The 23,992-nt window shown below is 40.8% G+C and overlaps 1 protein-coding gene across 1 annotated transcript in view; it reads right to left on the bottom strand.

The window, feature by feature from the left end:
* The window catches only part of DHX32 (DEAH-box helicase 32 (putative)), a 133,696-nt gene that overhangs the window by 71,352 nt on the left and 38,352 nt on the right, over positions 1-23,992 (bottom strand). The gene's annotated exons all lie outside the window — the stretch shown is intronic.

The following is a 23,992-nucleotide window of genomic DNA, read 5'->3' as shown; positions in this document are numbered from 1 at the left end:
ACAGAAATCTCTGGCACATGCTAACATTTTTGTTGACACATCTACAAAAAGGAAAACATTAAACAAGAATGGAGTACATGGGAGGACACCACGGAGGAAGCCATTGCTGTCCAAAAAGAATATTGCAGTATGTTTGAAGTTTGCAAAAGAGCACCTGGATGTTCCACAGCACTACTGGCAAAATATACTGTGGACAGATGAAACCAAGATTGAGTTGTTTAGGAAGAACACACAACACTATGTGTGGAGAAAAAAAGGCACAGCACACCAACATCAAAACCTCCTCCCCACTGTAAAACATGGCGGAGGGAGCATCATGGTTTGGGGCTGCTTTGCTACCTCAGGGCCCGAACGGATTGTTGTCATTGATGAGAAAATGAATTCCAGAGTTTATCAAGACATTTTGCAGGAAAACGTACGACCATCTGTCCACCAACTGAAGCTCCGCAGAGGATGGGTGATGCAACAGGACAATGACCCAAAGCATACAAGTAATTCAACAAAACAATGGCTGCAACAGCACAGAATACGCCTTCTGGAGTGGCCCAGTCAGAGTCCTGACCTCAACCCGATTGTGGCATGACCTTAAGAGAGCGATTCACACCAGACATCCCAAGAATATTGCTACGCTGAAACAGTTTTGTGAAGAGGAGTGGTCCAAAATTACTCCAGATCGTTGTGCAGGTCTGATCTGCAACTACAGGAAACGTTTGGTTGAGGTTATTGCTGCCAAAGGAGGGTCAACCAGTTATTAAGTCCAAAGGTTCACATACTTTTTCCTCCCTGCACTGTGAATGTTTACATGTTATGTGCAATTAAACCATGGCAACATCTAATGTTTGTGTAGTATTATGTTCAGCAGACTGTGTTCTTCTATTGTTGTGACTTAGATGACGTTCAGAGCACATTTTATGCCCAAATCATGCAAAACTCCACGTAATCCCAAGGGGTTCACATACTTTTTCTTGCAACTGTATGTGGGAGGTCAGTGCACAGAGTATGACAGTGGGCAGTATGTGTGGAAGAGCAGTGCAGAGGGTATGACAGTGGGCTGTACGTGCAGGAGAAGAGAGTGTAGCGAATATGATGGCAAGCAGTATGCACAGATTAAGAGTGTGGAAGGTATGAGAGCAGGCAGTATGGTGAGAAAGGGAGTGTGGAAGGCATGACAGAGGTGTGAAGGGTATAATGGTGGGTAATATGTGTAGGAGAGGAGTACAAAAGGTATGACAGGTGCCAGTATGTTCAGGAGAGGGGTGTAGAGGGAACAACAGTGAGTATTATGTGCAAAAGAGGAGTGTGAAGGTTATGACAGTAGGCAGTATGTGCAGGGGAGAAGTGTGGAGGGTATAGGAATGGACAGTATGTGCAGAAGAGGAGTGCTGAGGGTATGAGAATAGGTAGCATGTGCAGGAGCAGAGTGGGGAGGATTTGACAGGAGTTTGAAGAGTATAATGATGGGTAGTATGTGCAGTAGACAAGTGCAGAAGGTATGACAGGGGTCAGCAGGATTGTGGAGGGTATGATAGCCAGTGATATATATATATATATATGAGAGGAGGGTATGACAGTGAAAAAGAGTGCTGGGAGTATGATGACAGGTGGCATTTGTAGGAGAGGAGTACAGAAGGTATGACGGCATGCAGTATATGTGACAGAGGAGTATAGAGGATATGAACAGGACCAGTATGTTTAGGAGAAAAGTGCAGAGGGTATGACTGCAAGCAGTATATAACAGAGGAGTAGCAATTAGGTGGCTCAGCACATAAGATTTCCTAGAGATTCTTGGTTTGCATATGCTGGAACATAGTTCAAGCTGGCCAACAGCATCAAAGTGATCCTTCTCTAGTCATGCCTTCCTTTGCCTAAAAAAAAAAAATCTTAAAATAAGCTATGGGCTTGGCTCAGACTTCTCACAGCAGTCAGCTGTTGTGTAGAAGTCAATAAGCTGAGGACTGTAAATTACTGTATAGATTTAATTAAAAAAAATAAAAAGAAGAATGGAATAAAAAATAAAATAATAATAAGATAAAACAACCCATATGGAAGAAAAATATATTTGAAATATATTTTTATAATATTCTTCCCAAATATATTGCCATATATTTGAAATATATTTTTAAAAATATATATTTTTTTTATATATTCTTAATATTTTAAACATTCAAAAAGTCATTAACATATATTTTTAAATATATTTTGTAAATGCATTCCAAAAATGTAGATTTGTAATTTTAAAGACATACAGTAGATTTGAAATGTATTCTTAAAAATATTTTTCATATATTTTGTAATAAAAACACATTTCAACAGGACATATATATATATATATATATATATATATATATATATATATATATATTTTTTTTTTTTAATTGAAATATATTGAACATGGCCAAAATTGCAGTATTTCAAATATATGGCGATATATTTGGGAAGAATATTTGTGAAATATATTTCAAATATATCTTTCTTCCATGTGGGAAGGGGCGGCCTATTATGCCACACCTGAAATTCTGGTTCCCCAGGCCAGCCCTTTGGGGCACTTTCCATAAAAATGGAAGCCTGATCTGATAGCTATAGAATACAAGATTTACCAGAGTTTTTTTTTAGGTTGGATTTGACTTTTAGCATAAAACATTACTGAGTTACATTCTTCACAAAGAAGTTCCTCTGTTCTTAAGATCTGGCCACTGTCAGCCTGGGGGGAATACAGAATATGCAGTGACTGGTCCAGGAATATATTACATGATCCAAGAACAGACAGACATGAGCTCAGGAGACCACATGGAAGTCTCATTCCTGGGAGGTAAAACACACAGCTAGATGCTGACAGACCTCACCAGTATAAGGATGACTTCACTCCTAATCCCATCTACCAGGTGTTTTATAATTCAAAACCGGAAAATAAGTTGACAGGCTCAGCGTGAGCATATACAAATCATATGAAAAACAGGAAAGGAGCAGAAAATAATATGCAGGTGCAGGAACACTCATCAGCGCACCTAATAATAGTGCAAAGAGCAATACGGTACAGTAAACCAGAGCAATTAAACTGTAAACGTCTCCACTCTCTGCTACTAAAAGCATGCTTCTAATTGGGTTACTGCCTACCATTGTTCTTTGTACAATATTATTACAGGAGGTAAACTAAAAAATAGGCAAACTGTGATCCTGAAAGCGATCTGCATTTGTGAAGCACATTAAATTGGCTTTAAACAAACTTTATGGTTTCAAGAAGTTGTTGAACACACAGGGCGGTACACAACGATACATTATTCGTAGTCTTATCGAGGACTATTTTGTTGTTACAAAATCTCCATACTCAAAAAAGATTACAATTAGGCAAAGTTTAGATCTTTGAGTCTCAAGAACGCAATTTCCCAGCACAGAGAAAAGCACTGCCATATAGCAGGCGTGCAACAGTACCAATAATTGTTATTGACCCCCCCACGCATGTGTAAGCAGGACCATGCGGTTTAGTGTGTTTTTAAAAGAGTCAGAGACCTCTTTTCTGCACTTCTCACAAATAGCCCATTGAAATGAATGGGGTGCCAAAAAGTATATGGAAATGTGCACGCGTTCGGTTGCACCTGTATGTGTGAACCTTATTCATGTATGGATCGGTTCCCTGGGTTTCAAACATCAGTTATTTAATGTTCAATGGTTCCTGGGTGAGCCACAGGAAATAGAAAGGAAAAATTGTCTAGAGATCTACCCTTCCTCGTCAGGAATTGGTGGAGACAAAAGTGAAAAGAATAGGAAAGAGCTGGGAGATATAGGGGGTCCTAGGAGGGAGGGTTGGGAATTAGAGGGGGGAAGGGGGGCAATGGATTAAATTAGGGGTTGGGTCCTTGTCAACTTGTAGTTAAGGTTAACAACTACTTCATCAAAGTTCCAAAAATGTGCTGCTGAATTCAGATTGGAGATAGGGAGCGATTCAGGGTGTCCAAATTAAATGGAGTGTTTGAGGAATGCTGCCATTTTCTCCAATTCATTTCCTGCTTCACTTGGCCAATGTTTGTCCTCCATGAAAAAAATGTTTAAAAAAGACAAGTCCTTAGAGTGGAACATTGTTAGAGTGGAACATGTTCCCAATTCTGCAGCTGCTGCCTGATCCCCCCCTCTCTCTGTGGCAGAAGTACGGAGAGAACTTCCCTGTACAAGCGGTCACTTTTTAAAAACATGGCCGCGCCGTTTATTTACAGTGTTCTGTGAATGAATGAACTACAAGTCCCCACAGCCTTAGCGACCGTCAGCCTGTAGTTCTCAATGAACTAAAATGGCGCTATGGAGCGCAGTGGGAGTTCAAGGAATCTTCCTGTCAATATAGCTGCTTGCCCATACATCCTTTACGGGCAAGCAGATATACAGACAGGTCTGCAGGAGACCTGCATGGCACCAGTGATCTACTGATTGCTGGTGCAATGCTTTACAGGGTCCTGCAAACAAATAATAAACACAGTTTTTTACCTGCAAAAAAATGTGCATTTATTATTTTTGGTCAAAAGGTGAAATTATCCTTTAAACAAAGCCCTGAAAGTAATGAGGTCCCATTCACACTTGAGCATTGCGGTGAGTCAAAGCACACGCACGAAAGCATGTTGTTCTGTACCTCACATCATTGTGTTAAATAGGGAGCCATCTATGAGGTGTTTACTGCAACTGCATCTTTTTTATTTATTCCTTTCAAACAAAATCAGGAAGTGTATTGTATTGTATTTTAAGAAAGATTACCTACCAATCACTGCTGTGCCATTTCAGCTTCCAGATGAACACACCTAGGAAGCTCTCCTCTTTTCCCTTTAATATACAAATGCTTTTAAGTCTATTCATTGTTTGTTAAAGTTATGATATATCTAGATTGTAGTTATGTATGTGTGGATTTGTAGGTGAGCTATCTGCATAGAAATTTGTTCATTGTGGGCATTAGTGAGAGACATGTATAAGGAAAAGCATATTGTAACCTCAGCTTAAGTGACTGTATTGCAGTTTTCAGACCTATTCAAATAGTTATAATCCTATATCTACAGTTGATCCAGAGGAAGGCAAAAAAAAAACCCAGCAAAGCATGATCTAATTTGCTCCTGCAGGACAAAAAATTCCTTCCTGATCCCCTGAGAGGCAATCAGATATTCCCTGGATCAACTTTACCTATAAATGTTAGTATCCAGTTATATTCTGTGTATCTAAGAAAGAATCCAGGCCTTTTTTTAAAACAATCCACCGAGCTGGCCAGAACCAACTCTTGAGAGAGTCTATTCCACATTTTCACAGCTCTCACACATACAAACCACACCCAAAAAAGCCTCTGAAAAAGGTACCAGGGGCATCTCATGGGGCCCCCTACTGACCCTGGGCCCTCAGGCAGATCCCAAGTGCTTGAATGGTCTGTCCGCCCCTGGTTTGGAGATTAAATTTCTTTTCCTCTAGACTTAAAGAGTGCCCCCTTGTCCTCTGTGATGACCTCAGGGTGAATAGCTCTACACCGAGTCCACTATATGAACCACTGATGTATTTATACATGTTGATCATATCCCCCCTTATGTATTATACATGGAGATCATATCCCCCCTTATGTATTATACATGGAGATCATATCCCCCCTTATGTATTTATACATGGAGATCATATCCCCCCTTATGTATTATACATGGAGATCATATCCCCCCTTATGTATTATACATGGAGATCATATCCCCCCTTATGTATTTATACATGGAGATCATATCCCCCCTTATGTATTATACATGGAGATCATATCCCCCCTTATGTATTATACATGTTGATCATATCCCCCCTTATGTATTATACATGGTGATCATATCCCCCTTATGTATTATACATGGTGATCATATCCCCCCTTATGTATTATACATGGAGATCATATCCCCCCTTATGTATTATACATGGAGATCATATCCCCCTTATGTATTATACATGGAGATCATATCCCCCCTTATGTATTTATACATGGAGATCATATCCCCCCTTATGTATTATACATGGAGATCATATCCCCCCTTATGTATTTATACATGGAGATCATATCCCCCCTTATGTATTTATACATGGAGATCATATCCCCCCTTATGTATTATACATGGAGATCATATCCCCCCTTATGTATTATACATGGAGATCATATCCCCCCTTATGTATTTATACATGTTGATCATATCCCCCCTTAATCTCCTCTTCTCAAGAGGTAAATTAAGTTTTGAATGAAACACAACACTACTTCTGTCAGTTTCATTAGGTAGGTAAAGGCTAACCGTTAGAACAGCATACACATTATGGCAAGCATTAAGGTGCAATGCATTAAAGTAGCCCATTTATTATGAATGGCCTGTCAATGCACCACAACGAATAAAAAAAAAAAAAAAGTACATTCCTTTTTACTAATGCAGCACACAACACGTTACATTCATTGTGATGCACTATGGAGAGTAGTGCTCTATTACTGTACAGTGTGCTGGGGTGCCATTCACAATGAATAGCAGTGCAATGCTCAGCACAAGCATGCGTGTTGCCATCTGTTCTGCCCTTTAAAGTGTATTTGATCTAATAACTACACCCTGTATTGACCCACATAAACCAGATTAAAAATTCACTCTCCAACTGTCCTTTCCATTTTCCATAGCAAGTCTAAATCTGCCTGCATGTTATTGGGCAACACAGACTGTTCTTACTTTAGACAAAGAGGAACGAAGAAAAGAAGCCATTTAATTTTTTTAAAAAATATTTAAAGTGAAGTGGTGGTTCGCTTAAAAGGACAGGTTCACGTGCTATAGGATTTTGTTAGAAGACTTTTTAAGTTTCTTCTCCAAAAATGTACTTTCCCTTTCCCCTAGGGGTAGGCAACCAGAGAGCCGCAGGACTACAAGTTCCATCATGCCTCTGCAAGTCATAGCTGTAAATGTCAGTTTTGTAATCTTTGCAATGCCTCTTGGGAAATGTAGTTCCACAAAAGCTAGAGAGCCGCAGGTTGCCTACCCCTGCCCTAGCAATTTCCTCATTTTACTTATTTAATACAGGTATTTGTACAGCACCTAAAAGGTATGTAGCACCTCACATATTGTACATTCACATCAGTCCCTGCCCTCAAGGAGCTTACCATCTCTGGTCCTCATCTCACAGACATACACAAACTACAGCCACTACACAGGAGTCCATTAAGATGCGAGCACATCTGGAGTGTGGGAGAAAACTCACATCCATACAGGGAGAACATGCAAACGCCATGCAGATAATGTCCTGATTGGGATTCTAATCAAGGACCCCAGTGCTGCAAAGCAGGACTGCTAACCATTACTGTGCTGCCTTTTTTTGTGTGTACATTACCTGTGTCATACACAGTTTAACTCCTTCCTGCCAGCCGTACGCAACGACTGCGCACACCGTGCACACTTGCAGCAAAGGTACTGGCTGCTAACGGAAAGCTCGCAATCTCTACTTACGATTGGGAGCTTTCCGATCATGTGACTGCTATGACAGCCAAACACAACAGTCACATGTTAAGAAACACTGCCCTGACTCCAGGCATCTGAAACTCCTTAAAGGACCGGGAGGCCCCAGTGCCAAGGAGTTAATATGCAGTACACAGTTGGTGATCATATTCCATTGCATGTGAACTGGAGTTGCATCATTAAAGTGTTACTAAACCACAGCAGTAAAATCAGTCTGTATATGTAGTAAAGCATGCTTGATATACTAGCTGTGGAACCTAAGGGGTTAATCATCTGCATTGTGTAAAAATGCTGTTTGATCCTGTCTTCTCTGATCTTCCCCTTCTTCCAGTGTCCCCCTCTTATCTCCTGATAAGACATATCTTGTGGAGACACTCTGCACATGCTCCGTTTGGTGTGTATTGCTAGAGAGTTTTTTTTTTCTTGGGAGAGTGCATGTGATCAGCCCAGGGCCAATCAGCACTGCCCAGACAGAGGTCAGGGGTTCTGCATCCTCCTGACCAAGCGCACAAAGAAAACTCCTCCTATAAAAGCGTTAACCAGTGCTCTGCTGGACACTGATAGAAGTCAAAAGACTGCTCTAACTGCTAATGGGAAAAGATATTTAGCAGTGTATATTTGCAAAAATAATGGCATTTCCATGTTCTGTGTACTGTGGGAGACCAGGTAGAGAGAATGCAGGGTCCTGGACAAAGAATTAAAACTCTAGATGTAGAAAAAATGCAAAGATGTCAGAAACTGCAATGGAAAGGATATATTTGAGTGTGAAAATCCAAAAGCGCCACACCAAAGTCCAAAAAGAGATTCTATGCCAAATATATCACAAATGCTACATCTAACGTACTTCAGGAACCACTATCATCCCTTTCATCAGGGCTTAGGATATACAGTATCCAACGGTAAGGACTCAACAGATACTTTCAACTCTGTGTTGTAAGCACTCAGCACAGGTTCAGCAACTGATAATTCAGTGCTGAGTGTTCCCAACACAGTTTAAATGATCATGTTGAGTCCTTACCATTGGTTATTATATATCCTAAACCCTGATAAAAGGGGATGATATGTGGTCACTGAAACGTCAGCTGCGTGATATTCCAAATGGATCACACAGAACCTGCAAAACATTTGAAATAAAAAAAAAAAGCTTTTTTGGACTCCACCCTTTGGCAGGTGGTGATTTGATTTTCACACCCATATAATATGTCTATAGTCCAAGGCAGCTGTGTCAGTTCACGAGAGCAGTCCACCTATCACCTAGATGCCCCCACTTGGATACCATCAATATGTTTTTGTCAAATACACTCTCCAGGCACTTTATTAGGTACACCTGATCAATTGCTTGGAATAAAGGGGATTTAAGTGACTTTGAACGTGGCATGGGTGTTGATGCCAGACAGGCTGGTCTGAGTATTTCAAAAAGTGCTGATCTACTGGGATTTTCACACACAACCATTGCTAAGGTATACAAAGAATGGTCCAAAAAAGAGAAAATATTAAGTGAGCGGCAGTTGTGTGGACAGAAATGCCTTGTTGATGTCAGAGGAGAATGGGCAGACTGGACGAGATAACAGAAAGGCAACAGTAACTCAAATAACCACTCATTACAACCGAGGCATGCAGAATACATACCAACACACAACATGTAGAACCTTGAAGCAGATGGACTACAGCAGCAGAAAAACTCACAGGGTTGCGCTTTGTGCAATAAAGTGATGACAGTATATTTACAGCACCTGTGTACAGTATATCTACCCAAAGTTACGGTGCAATCAATCTAAGACTTCATGTAATGGAAAGGTGAGAGATCAAGGAGAGATCACTCAAAAAATTCAACATGGTGGTAAGATGGTCATAATGTGGGGAGCATGCTTACAAATTGTTCAAGCATTCCCATCATCTCCCCCCATTCCTTCAGTTCCTCAGTACTGACAACTATGCGGTCAAATAGTCCAGTACCACAGGTAGTAAACACATTGGTGGCAAACGCGTGATGCCAACGAAAACTCACACGCTGAAACATTTTGCATCCATACATCAAAACCAAAAAACAACCACAATCATTTTTGTAATTCATAAAACAACAGGCTGCCACTTTCTTGTGGTTTTCTAACAATCACAGCCTGGATACCTAATCCATCAAAGAACAATGTGTACCAGTAAGCCACAGTAAACAATCAGCAATTGTCTTTCATGTCTCTTTACCTTGCCTCACGCCATATGCCCTGGCATCATTGTATACAACAGTGCCCAGACAAAGATGCTAAAATGCTGGACCATTTATCTGAAGTTTGAAAAACTAAGTTTTAATTAACTCTACCATTACATTCCATATTCTTTTACATTTTTAAATTGATCCCAGCATGCAAAGAACACATTGAGGCAAGGCTCAACATTAGCACAGCAAAGCATCGCCATATGGTAGAATGAAGCCATTACCCATATCAAAATGTAAGCAAAGAACAACACAAATTTCTTGCTGCATTTTATGCTTTTTTTTCCCCATTTTATTTTGAAGGCTTTACATTTGAAAGTTTAAAACCATCAGTAGCGTTAGATTGTTATTTCTGTTGGGATATTATGATTTATGTATGAGGATGGTAAAATATTTAAAGTGTAAATATCAGATCCTAGAAATGGGCTATATTATTCCTGCCGAGTGAAGACTAATAGTAAATCTGGCAATCATCTAATCAATCCATGTGTCCCTTTGGGGCCCTATTAGGCCCAGGCCATACAAAAGACTCTACACTTCAGTCCAGTCAACAATATTACTAAACTCATCAATGTAAATTTTTTCCAAAACAATTACAATCAAGGCATGCTGTGAATGATCACTGTCAGAGATGCTTGTGCTCTTAATGGAACTGTCAAATAGCTGGTGTCATACCTGGCAGCTTCCTTGGCTGTAAAGGATAGGAGGATTTAGTTCCCTTTTAAACAGTCTTATGTCAAAATCCTTAGTGGTTAATAAAGGCCATACCTGATGTGACAGTGCCCCGTCACGGTGGTAGAAGGGTTTTAAGTCACCCAGGAGGTTGAGGAGCTCCAGGGTGCTTATTTCTTCAGGTCACACAAGTGCAGAATGAAGTGCACTCCTGTCATCTATAGGAGAAGAAGGGCCAAATTAGCTTTTGCCCTACTTCTTCTTTCAGGACAGTCCTCCCAGTCGGTGGATCTCACACATTTGCAGTGGATAGCCGGCTGTGAATCATCAGGCAGTGATAGCCGGCTCCCAAATCCAAGATGACAGCATGGTTACAAAAAGTACTGTGAAGACTTAGGTTTTAGGAAGATAATGCATTCTATGCATGAAGGGAAAAAAACCTTCCATGTGCAGCAGCCCCGCAATACTTACCCTATCACGATCCAGCAATGTGCAGGAGAGCCTCAGCTCTCCGGGGACTCTCCCTCTTCATTGGTTGAGACAGCAGTGGGAGCCATTGGCACTCGTCAGAGGGGAGGGGCCAGGAGCACCAGCAGGGGACCTGAAAAGAGCAGGATCGGAATTGCTCTGTGCAAAACTAATGCACAGAGCAGGTAAGTATGACATGTTTGTTATTTTTAAAAAATTCCCTTTAACCACTTCCCGTACTGCTACAGGGCAGCACGGGTCCACAAAAATCACATATATATGTGATTTTGCATTCCCGGGTAGGGGGCTCACACAAGGCCATTTGCAGCAGCGGCTGTCAATCACCGGATCCCAGCTGGTTATTATTCATCGGTGCCTGCTGATTGCCGAGCATTTCCGATGGGAGGGGGAAATGTTTGTAAACAAAACGGTTCTCTCCTCTGTCAGCTCCTGCTTACAGCACAGCCATGCAAAGTAGTGTGCTTACAGTGAAACACAAACACAGCTACGCAGTGTAAAACAGCACACAGTTAACCCCTTGATCACCCCACGTTAACCCCTTCCTGCCCAGTGCCATTAGTACAGTGTCAGTGTGCTTTTTATTAGCAATGATCACTGTATTGGTGTCACTGGGGATGTCAGTGACGCCAAGTCAGTTCCCCCCAGTGTCAGTATGCCTTCCTCAGCCCCGCTATCAGTCGCTGATTGCCGCCATTACTAGTAAAAATTAAAAAAAATCCCAGTATATATATATATACATACACATATACACACACACACACACATATATATATATATATATATATATATATATATATATATATATATACACATACACACACACACCATTTGTAAACACTATAACTTTCACGTAAACCAATTAATTTACACGTGTTGGGATTTTTTTTTTTTTTTTTTTTTTTTTTTTAGCAAAGACATGTAGCACATTTTGGCCTAAATTTATTACAAAATTTGATTTTTAATTTTTTTTTTTACTGGACAGGTTTAATAGCAAAGGGTCAAAAATATTGTTTCTCAAAACTGTTGGGTCTTTTTTTGTTATAGCGCACAAAATTAAAAATGCAGAGGCGATCAAATACCACCGAGAGGAAACTTTCTTTGTAGGAAAAAAAGGAAGTAAATTTTATTTGGGTGCAGCGCTGCATGAGCAATTGTCAGTTAAAGTAACACAGAGCCGGAACGCAAAAAAAGGCCTGGTAAGGAACGGGGGCAAATCCTCAGGAGGGCATGTGGTTAATATCACTTTAAGTTAGCAGCTACAGCACTTGTAGCTACTGACTTATTTTTTTGAAAACTGGGTGAAGTTCTCCTTTAAAAAAAAAAAGTGTTCCTTTAAATTTTCTGGGCAGTGCGTTTGAATCAGAGTATGGCATCAAGTCGGTTAAACTGGGATATTGATCTGGTCAGTTAAGTAGCAGAGGGGATTGTTAATCAGTTTCAGCTGCTTTGGTGTTAATGAAAACAACAACAGGTGCACTAGATGGGCAGCAATGAGAGGATTCCCAAAACAGGAATGGTTTTACAGGTGGAGGCCACTAATATTTTTTTCCCTACTCATCTTTTCTGACTATTTTTCACTATTTTTGCACTTGGCTAAGGTCAGTGTCACTACTGGTAGCATGAATCGATACCTGGACCCTACAGAGGTTGCACGGGCAGTCCAGCTCCTCCAGGATGGCACATCAATATGTGCCATTGCTAGAAGGTTTGCTGTGTCTCCCAGCACAGTCTCAAGAGCATGGAGGAGATTCCAGGAGACAGGAAGTTACTTTAGGAGAGCTGGACAGGGCCATCAACAGGACCAGTATCTGCTCCTTTGTGCAAGGAGGAACAGGATGAGCACTGCCAGAGCCCTACAAAATGACCTCCAGCAGGTCACTGGTGTGAATGTCTTTGACCAAACAATCAGAAACAGACTTCATGAGGGTGGCCTGAGGGCCTGACGTCCTCTAGTAGGCCCTGTGCTCACTGCCCGGCATCATAGCGCTCAATTGGCATTTGCCATTGAACACCAGAATTGGCAGGTCACCACTGGCGCCCTGTGCTTTTCACAGAGGAGAGCAGGTTCACCCTGAGCATATGTGACAGACATGAAAGGGTCTGGAGCATGACAGCATGACAGTTTTGGTGGTGGGTCAATGATGGTCTGGGGAGGCATATCCATGGAGGGACACACAGACCTCTACATGTTAGACAATGGCACCCTGACTGCAATTCGGTATCAAGGTGAAATCCTTGGACCCATTGTCAGACCCTATGCTGGTGAAGTGGGTCCTGGATTCCTCCTGGTGCACGACAATGCCCAACCTTATGTGGCGAGAGTATGCAGACAGTTCCTGGAGGATGAAGGAATTCATACCATTGAATGTCCTCCATGCTCGCCTGACCTAAATCTAATAGAACACCTCTGGGATATGTTTCGGTCCATCCGACGCTGCCAGGTTACGCCTCAGACTGTCTTGGAGCTACGTGATGCCCTGGTCCAGATCTGGGAGGGAACACCTCTGGACACCATTCGTCATCTCATTAGGAGCATGACCCAACGTTGTCAGGAATGCATACAAGCACGTGGGGGTCATACAAACTACTGAGGACCATTCTGAGTTGCTGCAATGAAATTTCAGCAAAATGGACTAGCCTGCTGCATAATTTTTTGACTTTGATTTTCGGGGTGTCTTTGAATTCAGTCCTCTGTAGGTTGATCAATTTTCATTTCCATCAAACGATGGGGCATCCTTATATTCCTAATACATTACCCAGTCCATATCAGTATAGATATCCAGCATGATATTTTTCCCACTGAGATCTGAGTTATCAAAGTGTTCCTTGAATTTTTTTGAGCAGTGTACTATTAAAAAGCATATTATCTGTTCAATAAGTGGAAAAAAAACCCCCAAAAAACTCAATCCTGCAAGAAATTGTGAGCACTGATAACTTCCTTTGCTGCACTCTCTGAACGACAGAACACCTCTAACAATGGGGAAAGGAGGAAGTGCTCTGTAGTCCTAACAAAATTCCTCCCTAAGGTTACATCACTACTCTTCAGGGATACAGTACAGCAAGTGAGTGTTGTCACTCTAGGGCAGGAAGTGTGTCACTGCCAGGAGAAAAAAAAAGCCTGATAACGGAAAAACGAATGCAGCCACCACATCTAAGGTCTCATAAACTGCAATATAGTACATTTTAGTTTTGAGTTTAGATACACTTTAACAGTAAAAGAAGCCCCCAAATGTAACTATTCTTAAAAATGTTCACTCCCCCTTTCTCTACCTATCCTGCCTAAAAAAAAAAAAAAATGGTCTGTGTACTTACCTATTTTTAAATCACTCTGATCTGGTTCCATGATCCTGCAGCTCTGGGAGGGTAGGGAGCGCTTGACAACGGCTGTAAATTCCCAGGAGTGGTTACGTCACCGATAAGCTCACATGGCCCATCCACTTACCCTGAGCAGCTGCTCACTGACACAGGGGAATTGGAGCTGCGAGATCACGTAAACGGACTTGAGTGGATTAAAAATAGGTAAGTACACAGATCTTTTTGTATACAGGTTAGGCAGGATAGCAGAGGGGAGAGAACATTTAAGAATAGTTATAGATAGGCTTTTCTTCCGATTTGTTTAAAGTAGGTCTAAAAATGACACCAAAACCTTAAATCGCTAATAAACCGAACACAACATCCACCTCCATATCCTGCTCCTTCACAGTTTCAGGTTTACTGGTAAATTACAGGTTCTCTTTAAAAATAAACTACTCCTAGAGAGAATGTGACAAGGCAAGTAGATGCTCTTAGTTACATAAACTCAGGATGATGTAAATCCTGCAGTGTAATCCCTGGAAAAGGGAAATGACAGGCTGATTGCGGCAGCTGCTGTGACGGCGGCCTCTTGTAGTAATCGAAGATGTCACCTCATGCTGGGGACAAGAGACATGCCGCCAAGCGCCTCTCTCTTATACACACAAACATCCCCTACACCTGCTAGATACACTATGCTATCAGCCAGGAAATTTGTTATCAAACCCACGGCTGAGCTGTGTGTGGGCACAAGGGAGGGGAACGTTGCCTCTGGGAACCCCCACCATTCTCTGTCACTTTGTTTTGCTAAATGTATGGGAGAAATATCTCTTCTCTATGAAAGGTTTACAGAAAACACTGAATATTCACGCTTATAAAGACTACTGCAAAGTATTGTGAAAAAAATTCCCAAACTTTTCTTGGCTAAACTTTGTGCGAAACGGAGGAGGCTTGAAACATCCATAGAGTGAAAAAGTAGCTGCTACGTTCCAATAAGCTGTAGCTTCACACCATCTCAATATGTGGCATAACAGAGCAAAATTTACAGGATTAGTAGGGATAATCACACTATCTATGATCAAATATTGACTTAAAGTGAATAAAGAGGTAAAAGGAAAAACTTCATCTTCATGAAAAAAAAATCTACTAAAAATCGGATATGCAACACCATTACATTCTGTAGTTTTAGGCTGGGTTCACACTTGGGCGGGTGGTTGCAGATGGAGGAATAGATGTGACTTACACGCTGTCCCCCACCTGCAGCCAAACCACGCTGCTCTTTTGCAGACAAACAGGGCAATCACTTTTAATAGCACCCCCATGCATCTGAGGACATGCAAAAAAATCACATGGGACAAAAGCACCATTTTGCTCCATTTCCCACAGGTACAGCAGTCCATTAAAGTGAGTCGGCTGCTGTGCCCAAACAAACACTGGTGCGCAGTCATGTTGGAACAGGAAGGGGCCATCCCCAAACTGTTCCCACAAGGTTCGGAACATGAAATTGTCTTGGTATGCTGACACCTTAAGAGTTCCCTTCACTGGAACTAAGGGGACAAGTCCAACTCCTGAAGAACAACCCCAAACCATAATCCCGCCTCCACCAAACTTTACACTTGGCACAATGCAGTCAGGCAAACATCGTTCTCCTTGCAACCGCCAAACCCAGACACGTCTATCAGACTGCCAGACAGAGAAGTCTCCACTGCTTTAGAGTCCAGTTGCGGCATACCTTACACCGCTGCATCAGATGCTTTGCAATGCACTTGGTGATGTAAGGCTTGGATGCAGCTGCTCGGCCATGGAAACCCATTCCATGAAGCTCTCTACATGCTGTTGTTGTTCTAAATTGAAGGCCACACCAAGTTTGGATATCTTTAGCTATTGACTCTGCAGACAGTTGGTGATTTCTGAGCACTGTGCACTTCATCATATGCTGAGCCTGCTCTGCCATTTTACTTGGCCTACCACTTCGTGGCTGAGTTGCTATTGTTCCCAGTTGCTTCCACTTTGTTATAATACCAATTACAGATGACTGTGGAATATTTAGTAGCAAGGAAATGTCACGAATGGACTTATTGCACAGGTGGCAACCTATCACGGTACCACATAATAATAAAATACATATACCTTTTTGTGATAAACCACATAAATTCCCAAAAACCATATGAAAATTAGATAGCATAAATCAAATAAACCATAAAGTGTCCAATTCAATTACAGTCTCAAATGTGTCCAATAAAAAGTTTCAGATGTGTCCAAAAACCCAAAATTCAGATTTTCCACTTCAATCCAGTAAGAAAGAAAATAATCCTAATTATTCCATGAAAACCTCAGAAAAAAGAAATAAACTATAGACATATATGAAACACTCCAATCTGTGCAAAACACTATATAACTATATATTTATATATATATATATATATATATATATATATATAAAAAAATAAATGTATATAAACCAAAACGTGAACACTCCGTGATCACTCCAAATATAAAGTGCACTCTGTGATCCAGCCAACAGTGATACTAAATACTATTACCCTCTGGGAGTATTCATATGCATAGGCTATATCAGATTCTTCCCATTCCTGCGCTTCAGGGATACTCCTCCAAAGTCCTCATAAAAGTAAGAAGACTCTTAGACAGATCTCACAAATGTAGGGACAAATTTATTCATAACTTACATTTAAAATAGGAACTTCCAGCTCACACCATAGTTTTCTAAATCCAAATGTTTGCAGAGCCATTATAGAGCCATTGAGCTGGAAGTTCCTATTTTAAATGTAAGTTATGAATAAATTTGTCCCTACATTTGCGAGATCTGTCTAAGAGTCTTCTTACTTTTATGAGGACTTTGGAGGAGTATCCCTGAAGCGAAGGAATGGAAAGAATCTGATATAGCCTATGCATATGAATACTCCCAGAGGGTAATAGTATTTAGTATCACTGCTGGCTGGATCATGGAGTGTTCACGTTTTGGTTTATATATATTATATATATATATATATATATATTTTTTTTTTTTCCTTTTTTTGCACATTTAAAGAGTGGTTTGTGTTTTGCACAGATTGGAGTGTTTCATATATGTTTAAAGATAATGCACTATAGTTTATTTTTTCTGAGGTTTTCATGGAATAATTAGGATTATTTTCCTTCTTACTGGATTGAAGTGGAAAATTTGAATTTTGGGTTTTTGGACACATCTGAAACTTTTTATTGGACACATTTTAGACTGTAATTGAATTGGACACTTTATGGTTTATTTGATTTATGCTAATTTTCATATGGTTTTTGGGAATTTATGTGATTTATCACAAAAAGGTATATGTATTATATTGTACTTTCTAGGGAGAAATTGTGACTTTTTGGTGAGAGTTGAGTTAAGGAGGTCATTTACATATTGATTTATCACGGTACCAGGCTTGAATTCACTGAGCTCCTGAGAGTGACCCATTCTTTCACAAATGTTTGTAGAAGCAGTCTGCATGCCTAGGGGCTTGATTTTATACACCTGTGGCCATGGAGGTGATTGGAACACCTGAATCAAAGGATTTGGAGTGGTGTCCCAATACTTTTGGCAATATAGTGTATAGGTCTTGGATGGTGGATTATGGAATCTGATACCACTCTGCATGTAAAAATTATTCCAGTTCTCGCAGAGCTGCTGGAGGCAGAAAATGAGCCCAAACCTTGTTCTCCAAAATTGACCATAGTGGCTCAATGATATTGAAGTCTGACGACTGCAGCGCCCATGAAAGGTGAAAGAGCTTGTCTGCATACTCGTCAAACCACGGTTTGACAACACCAGCTGTGTTAATCAGAGCATTAACGTATCCCTTCCTGTTGTGTCCAAAACACAGGACATGCATGGAAATCTTCTCAATGGGGCATAGATAGGGAAAAAATGTCAGTGGTTTTAAGCATCCTCCCTTCTAGAGCTCAAATCACAAGAGTCAAGTAACAAAGGTTCCCAAAAAAATTACAGTTGTGCCTAACTCCTGAGGTTTTCTATAGCTGTTGCCAACTGAGCTGATCCTAAAAATTTTTTAAAATCAACCATTCCCCTTTTAGTGCCCACTGTCCATATACTGTATATCCATCTCATTTAACCTGTTGCCTTCTCTCCTCTCATGCTCAGCTCCTCTCCTACATCTTTGCTTCCCCTCATCTACCTCTCTAGTACGTTCTTTGTCTTTTCTGCTGAATGCCAAGTGACAGTGCTGCCTATAGCTTATACATATTTTTCTGTGAAGGATAATTCTGCCTGCAAGCAGTCTGTCAACTTCTGTTGTTTTGTTATGAATGTCTTACCTGCTATGCTCTCTTGAAAATTGTTAAAAGAAAAAAAAAAAGAAAAGATGTGGTCAGACCTTCTTTGTTAGTTTTCACAGCATATGAATCAAACATAATATAGGACCAAAATGGAAGAAAAACTTCACTTTTAAATTGAATAGCATTGTGTTTAATGGCTAGCCATCTTCAAGAAAATACAGATACATTACTTTTCTGGGGACAGGATTTCTTTCTACAGGCCTAAAACGTTATGGAACTTTTCCTCCAGTGTATTTATATACAGGGAGCACATGCTGGTCATGGATTGGGGAATCATATGGCCCAAGTTCTTGTCACAGATTGATATAGATTCTCTGTGCCACCTATGACAGGCACAGGTTCCCCTGACACATTGAATCTAAAGCTGGCCAAACACAGCCGGCCAATTCCCATGAACCAGTTCAAATTCGAGCTGTGGGTAACCCTGCTGACACCACCTGGTTCAACAAACGTCAACTGAGGAATCAAAAGAGCCAGAAGAAAGAGGGTAGCTGAACAGTGACAACATCCAATCAGTTGCAGCTTGGGTGCTCAGCTGTCAGAATACAATAATCGGTAGTGGGGGACTTGTCCATCTGCGCGGTTTAGTGGGGATGGGAAAATCGATCGTGTTCCTCTCATTTATCCTGCAGGCTGAACAACACAAGATGTGTATGGCAAGCTTAAAAAGCATCAAGATTTTACCAGGGGTCTTCAAAGAGGATTGAGTCTTTTCTGAAGGAGACTTCAAGGTTCAAGCCCTCAAGTGATGGGCTAATAAACTAACAAGTGACAGGCCACTAATACAAAAACATATTATTGTAAGACAGGAAGAATCCCATGAACAGGCAAGGGTCAGCGCAGATAGAATGCACGCACAATTATCCAGTCTCCTTGTTACTTCGTAAAAGCAAAAACAAATCTTAATGTTCTTGTGTAAATACAAATACCATACCAAGCCATACCCTATGCGTTTCGTCATTTTGACATCATCAGGGGCACAAGAAAATGCAATAGATCCCACTATGATGAGATGTGTAGGTTGTGGCTTGGTAGCACTGTCAATATACAGATACCTGCAGCTGTATGGAAACCGCTCTGTGTCAATGTTAGAGCCATCTACCCAAGCAGCATTGGAATGGCTTTAAAGTGATATTGGCGATTTTATCCAGTTATTATGCAAGTGCATTTTTTTTTTTCTCTCTTTCCTTAATAAAAATATCTAAGTGAGTACTATGCCATTTTGTATCCTTTTGGGCACTGATCCGTGCTTTGTCACATGAGCTGAAAGGATTGCTGGATTTACTAAGTGAGTGTTCTGGGGAGGATTGCTTAAACCCTAGGCGAGTCCAGCTGGGTTTCTGGATTCTGACTGATTTGATTAAAGGTGCAATAAGACTTTTGTAATGAGGGTCAATCCACTATGAGCATGTGCCCATAAGGGGTTTGGTAGAGGTATCTGCTATTACACAATCTAATCTCATTGAATTGAACTGCCTATGTGGATTTGATCTTGATTGGTGGTGGACTGTATCACAGTTTTATTCACGGACATTTATATGAAGGACTGTTAAGTGGTGAAGTTGTACTATAATTATACACATGTCTATAGTTAGCACAATTCCGACTTATGTTCATGGGTTTTTTTTTTAAATATGAATCAGTGTGACATGTTTTTATACATTAAGTGATTTTTCACTTTCATGCTTGCAAATGGTTTGGACAAGCTACAGAACGTCTTCAACATTACAGAACAAGGCCAGCTGAAGTCCAGTTGAATGTGACTTATTACTACTAGCTTTACCATGACATGGATCAATGAGACCCTTCACAGACCTATCCAGACTGGGTGGCTACCCAAGAACTGTGTTATTTGCACCAGATGAACATAAAGAGGAAAAAATCCTAAAATAAGAACACAAATGCAGCATCACATCTAAGGACTGGTAAGCTGCAATGTACTTTTTTTTGGTTTTGATACACTTTACAGCACACTAAGTTTAAGATGGGGCTAATACCAGTATAAGGTTACTTATACTCTGCTCTATTGCAAAAACACAGAAAAAATAAAAATACATTTATTTCACGTACTTATAAAGCGGCGTCAATTTATGCAGCACTTTACATATATATTATACATTCACATCAGTCCCTAATCCTCAAGGAGCGTACAATCTAAGGTCCCTAACAAACATTCATACATACACATACTAGGGACAATTTAGACAGGAGCCAATTCACTTACCAGCATGTCTTTGGAGTATGGGAACAAACCGGAGTACCCGGAGGAAACCCACGCAGGCACAGGGAGAACATGCAAACTCCAGGCAGGTGGTGCCATGGTTGGGATTCGAACCAACGACCCTAGTACTGCCATTTAGCCACTGTGCTGCCCCATATGCATTTTTGCTGTATTTCCAATGCATTTTGCACCCGTGAAAAGAAAGACCTGTGACTCACAAACGCACCAACTACACAACCATGGGTGCATTGTTGCCACGTTTTGATGAGTTTTCCATTCATTTCAGTGAAGAGATGTGTTTTTGGTGCACCAAAAATGCAGCTTGCAGGACTTTGAAAAACGCAACAGACCCACAACTGACCAGTGTGGAGAGTTCCATAGGATTGGGCATGAGTTTTTCTTCTGTTTTTCTTCCAGTTTTCATTAAAAAAAAAAAAAAAAAAAAAAGAATCAGTATGAATGCAGCCTGACAGTCAGAATTGCACAACACAGGACCAGCAGCTGAGGCAGAGAATCTACAAAACGCATATATAATCCTTGACAAGAGGGGGGGTCCTCCCATACCTTCAAGGTCTGGTCAGACTAGGTACAGGGGAGGAGAAGATGGAGGCACAGAGATGTTAAGGAAGGCCAAGGGGAGATATAGAATTAATACAGCCAGGGTAGAGGGACTAATAGAATCTTTAATATAAATATAAAATGTATTCATAAGTTTTAAATATTTTTCTTTCTAGGATTTGCCTTTAGTAAAAGGCGTCTTTTCATAAATCGGTTAAATAATGTTTCATGGCTCTCTGCAAACTGGAGAACACAATGCAGGTTGTGCACTATCCATGCTGACTTGCTGGAAGATTAATGAACAATATTGAAGCTGCAATTGATCTCGGGGGATGGGAACTTCAATGCAGGTAAACACCAGTATTCCACCGGACGAGTCAAGGGAATGTTACGTTTCTACAACTAATGAGCTCATTTACTTACAAGAAAACTCTATGGACCTCACTTATCAAAGAGCCTGAAACTGTCTGGGTGGTCAATAGGAGCCAACCAGCTTTTCCACTGCTAAATTTAGAAAATAAAAGGGACACTGTAATTGGTTGCTATGGGCCATGTAGCCATCTGGGTAAATAAGGTTCAATATGAATGCCGATTCTGACTTTACTCACCTTTAAATATGAGCCTTAAATGTGGTTGCAACCCCTGACATATACCCAGGGAAGTGTCTGGTCTCAGGTGATACACAGATATGAAACAAACCCTTAAGTTGTACCCGTTTATCTGCCTTATTTTCTCTACATCGGTTCAAATTGCTGAATTTATAAAGCTTTTCTGAGCTGTCAGAAAAAAGGGGGGCAGAGAGCTGAAATTACACACTGCAGAGCTCAGAGAGGAGAGCACTTAGAGCCGATTTGAGGTAAGAGACACCCCCTCCTTTACACAGCTCACAGGATCAGAGCTGAGGCTGTCAATCTACTGGAGGTCCCTCTCCTGTCACCATTTTCCTCTTGGTGTCAGGAACACTTGTCAGCAGTGATCCATGCTGAAAGCAGAGGTACAAAGCAGCGGACAAATGATTTGATGCTCTGGATTACAACAAGTACACACTATAGAGGGATATGCTTTGTTAATATTTCATGTCTGAAGTTTACAACCATTTCAAGACCTGTGTTGATGGGCTTTGTGCTTGTGTCATTGACATCAGTTTATACATAGAGATCTCACCATTAGCACAAGTTGTAAGCAAACCATTAATTTGCTCCAAAAGAACAAAGATGTTTCAGGACCACTGAGGACACTACCTGGCTGAGGAAGGGGTCCTCCATGGCCTTGAAACGTGCGTTGTCCTTTGATAGCGAATAACCAGACCAAAACATTTGTGGTGAACTGATAATTTCCTGTGCTCATTATAGTTAGTTTGTATTGTTCCCAGCCATTTCTGTAAACTACAGCCCTTGCCCTAGGTTATGGAGAAGAGGAAATGGTAGGTGTTCTGTCCTAGAATGACAAGGCAGCTGCTGCTCCTCCTTAGTACAGTAACCGTTGTCTGAAAAAACAAAAACTAATGCAACCACCACATCCAAGGACCGGAAAGCTGCAATATATTAAATTTCTTTTCTTGGGTTTAGATCAGACAATGGGAGGGAATTGAATGATGCTTCAGCACGGTTTTCTGGCATTAATTGCTCTTGTTAATGTGTTGTGCCTAATTAAAATAACTTTTGCTACAGTTTTGGTTCTGACAGTGACTCATGTGCCAAACTTAGGTCGTCCTAATTTGCTCCACTTCTACAATGTGGCACAAAACCTGCACCAAATTCAAACTAAAATACCGACAGTTTGTATCTTACAAAAGTGGCGCTAATTAAGAGCAACTTTCTTTTGGCATACAGAGACAGATTTTGCGAAAATGTCTTGCATGCGTTCTAAAAGTACACGCAAGACACTTTTTCAAAATCTGCCAGCGCCAGTCCTTCTGAATCGCAGGGAATGGATTTAGATATTGCTCTGATAGGCTCAACTACAAGTCAAATAGTTTTGGTACAAAGCTTTAACTGTGTCCTTTTAATCTGAAAAATACCTGCTATCATGTCAGAAATCTAATAAGCTGATAATTGCTGTGCTCTCTTCTTGTCCTAATTGTTATCAGTTCAGGCTGTTCAAAGCTACATCTTTGGACTAGAGAACAGCCTCCCACTATGTTATGGAGAAAAGGAAAGGGGGAGGTGTTTGTGACGATCGCGACGTAAGACCCCAGCCTTTCTCCCCAAACTAGTGACCGAAAGACTAGCCAATCTAAAACCGAGCAGTCACGTGCGCAACAATGCCACGCCCAGCTACACCCCGCACAAAGATTTTCCAGCTAATGGACCACAACTTGTGTGCCGGCAGCCTGGGAGCGATTGTTATCGGGTCAGGTTAATTACGCAATTAACCCTTCACACTGCCACCACCTCCTTTTTGTACAGAGAAAGAGGAAACTCGGCAATATCAGCAATAACACTATGATGTTTGAATAATTGTAGGTATACCACTGTCACCGCAGGCAGAGATATACTGAAGTTTAAAACACACACACAGTAGCGCTTTTCAGAGGCAGGGATTCTTAGTTTGCATTAAAGAGCTTTAGAAACAGTTAAACACTTTCAGAAAGTAAGATTTATTACTAAAAGGTCAAAAGGGTGCAATAAATATAATTTATAGAAAAAGATGTAGCCAATACACACACACACACACACACACACACACACACACATATATATATATACACATACACACACATATATACACACACACACACACACA

The sequence above is a fragment of the Staurois parvus genome, unplaced genomic scaffold (assembly GCF_062004578.1).
Source record: "Staurois parvus isolate SC_StPar_1 unplaced genomic scaffold, SC_StPar_1.0 ptg000009l, whole genome shotgun sequence".
Lineage (NCBI taxonomy): Eukaryota > Metazoa > Chordata > Amphibia > Anura > Ranidae > Staurois > Staurois parvus.
This window is presented reverse-complemented; position numbering and strand designations above follow the sequence as displayed.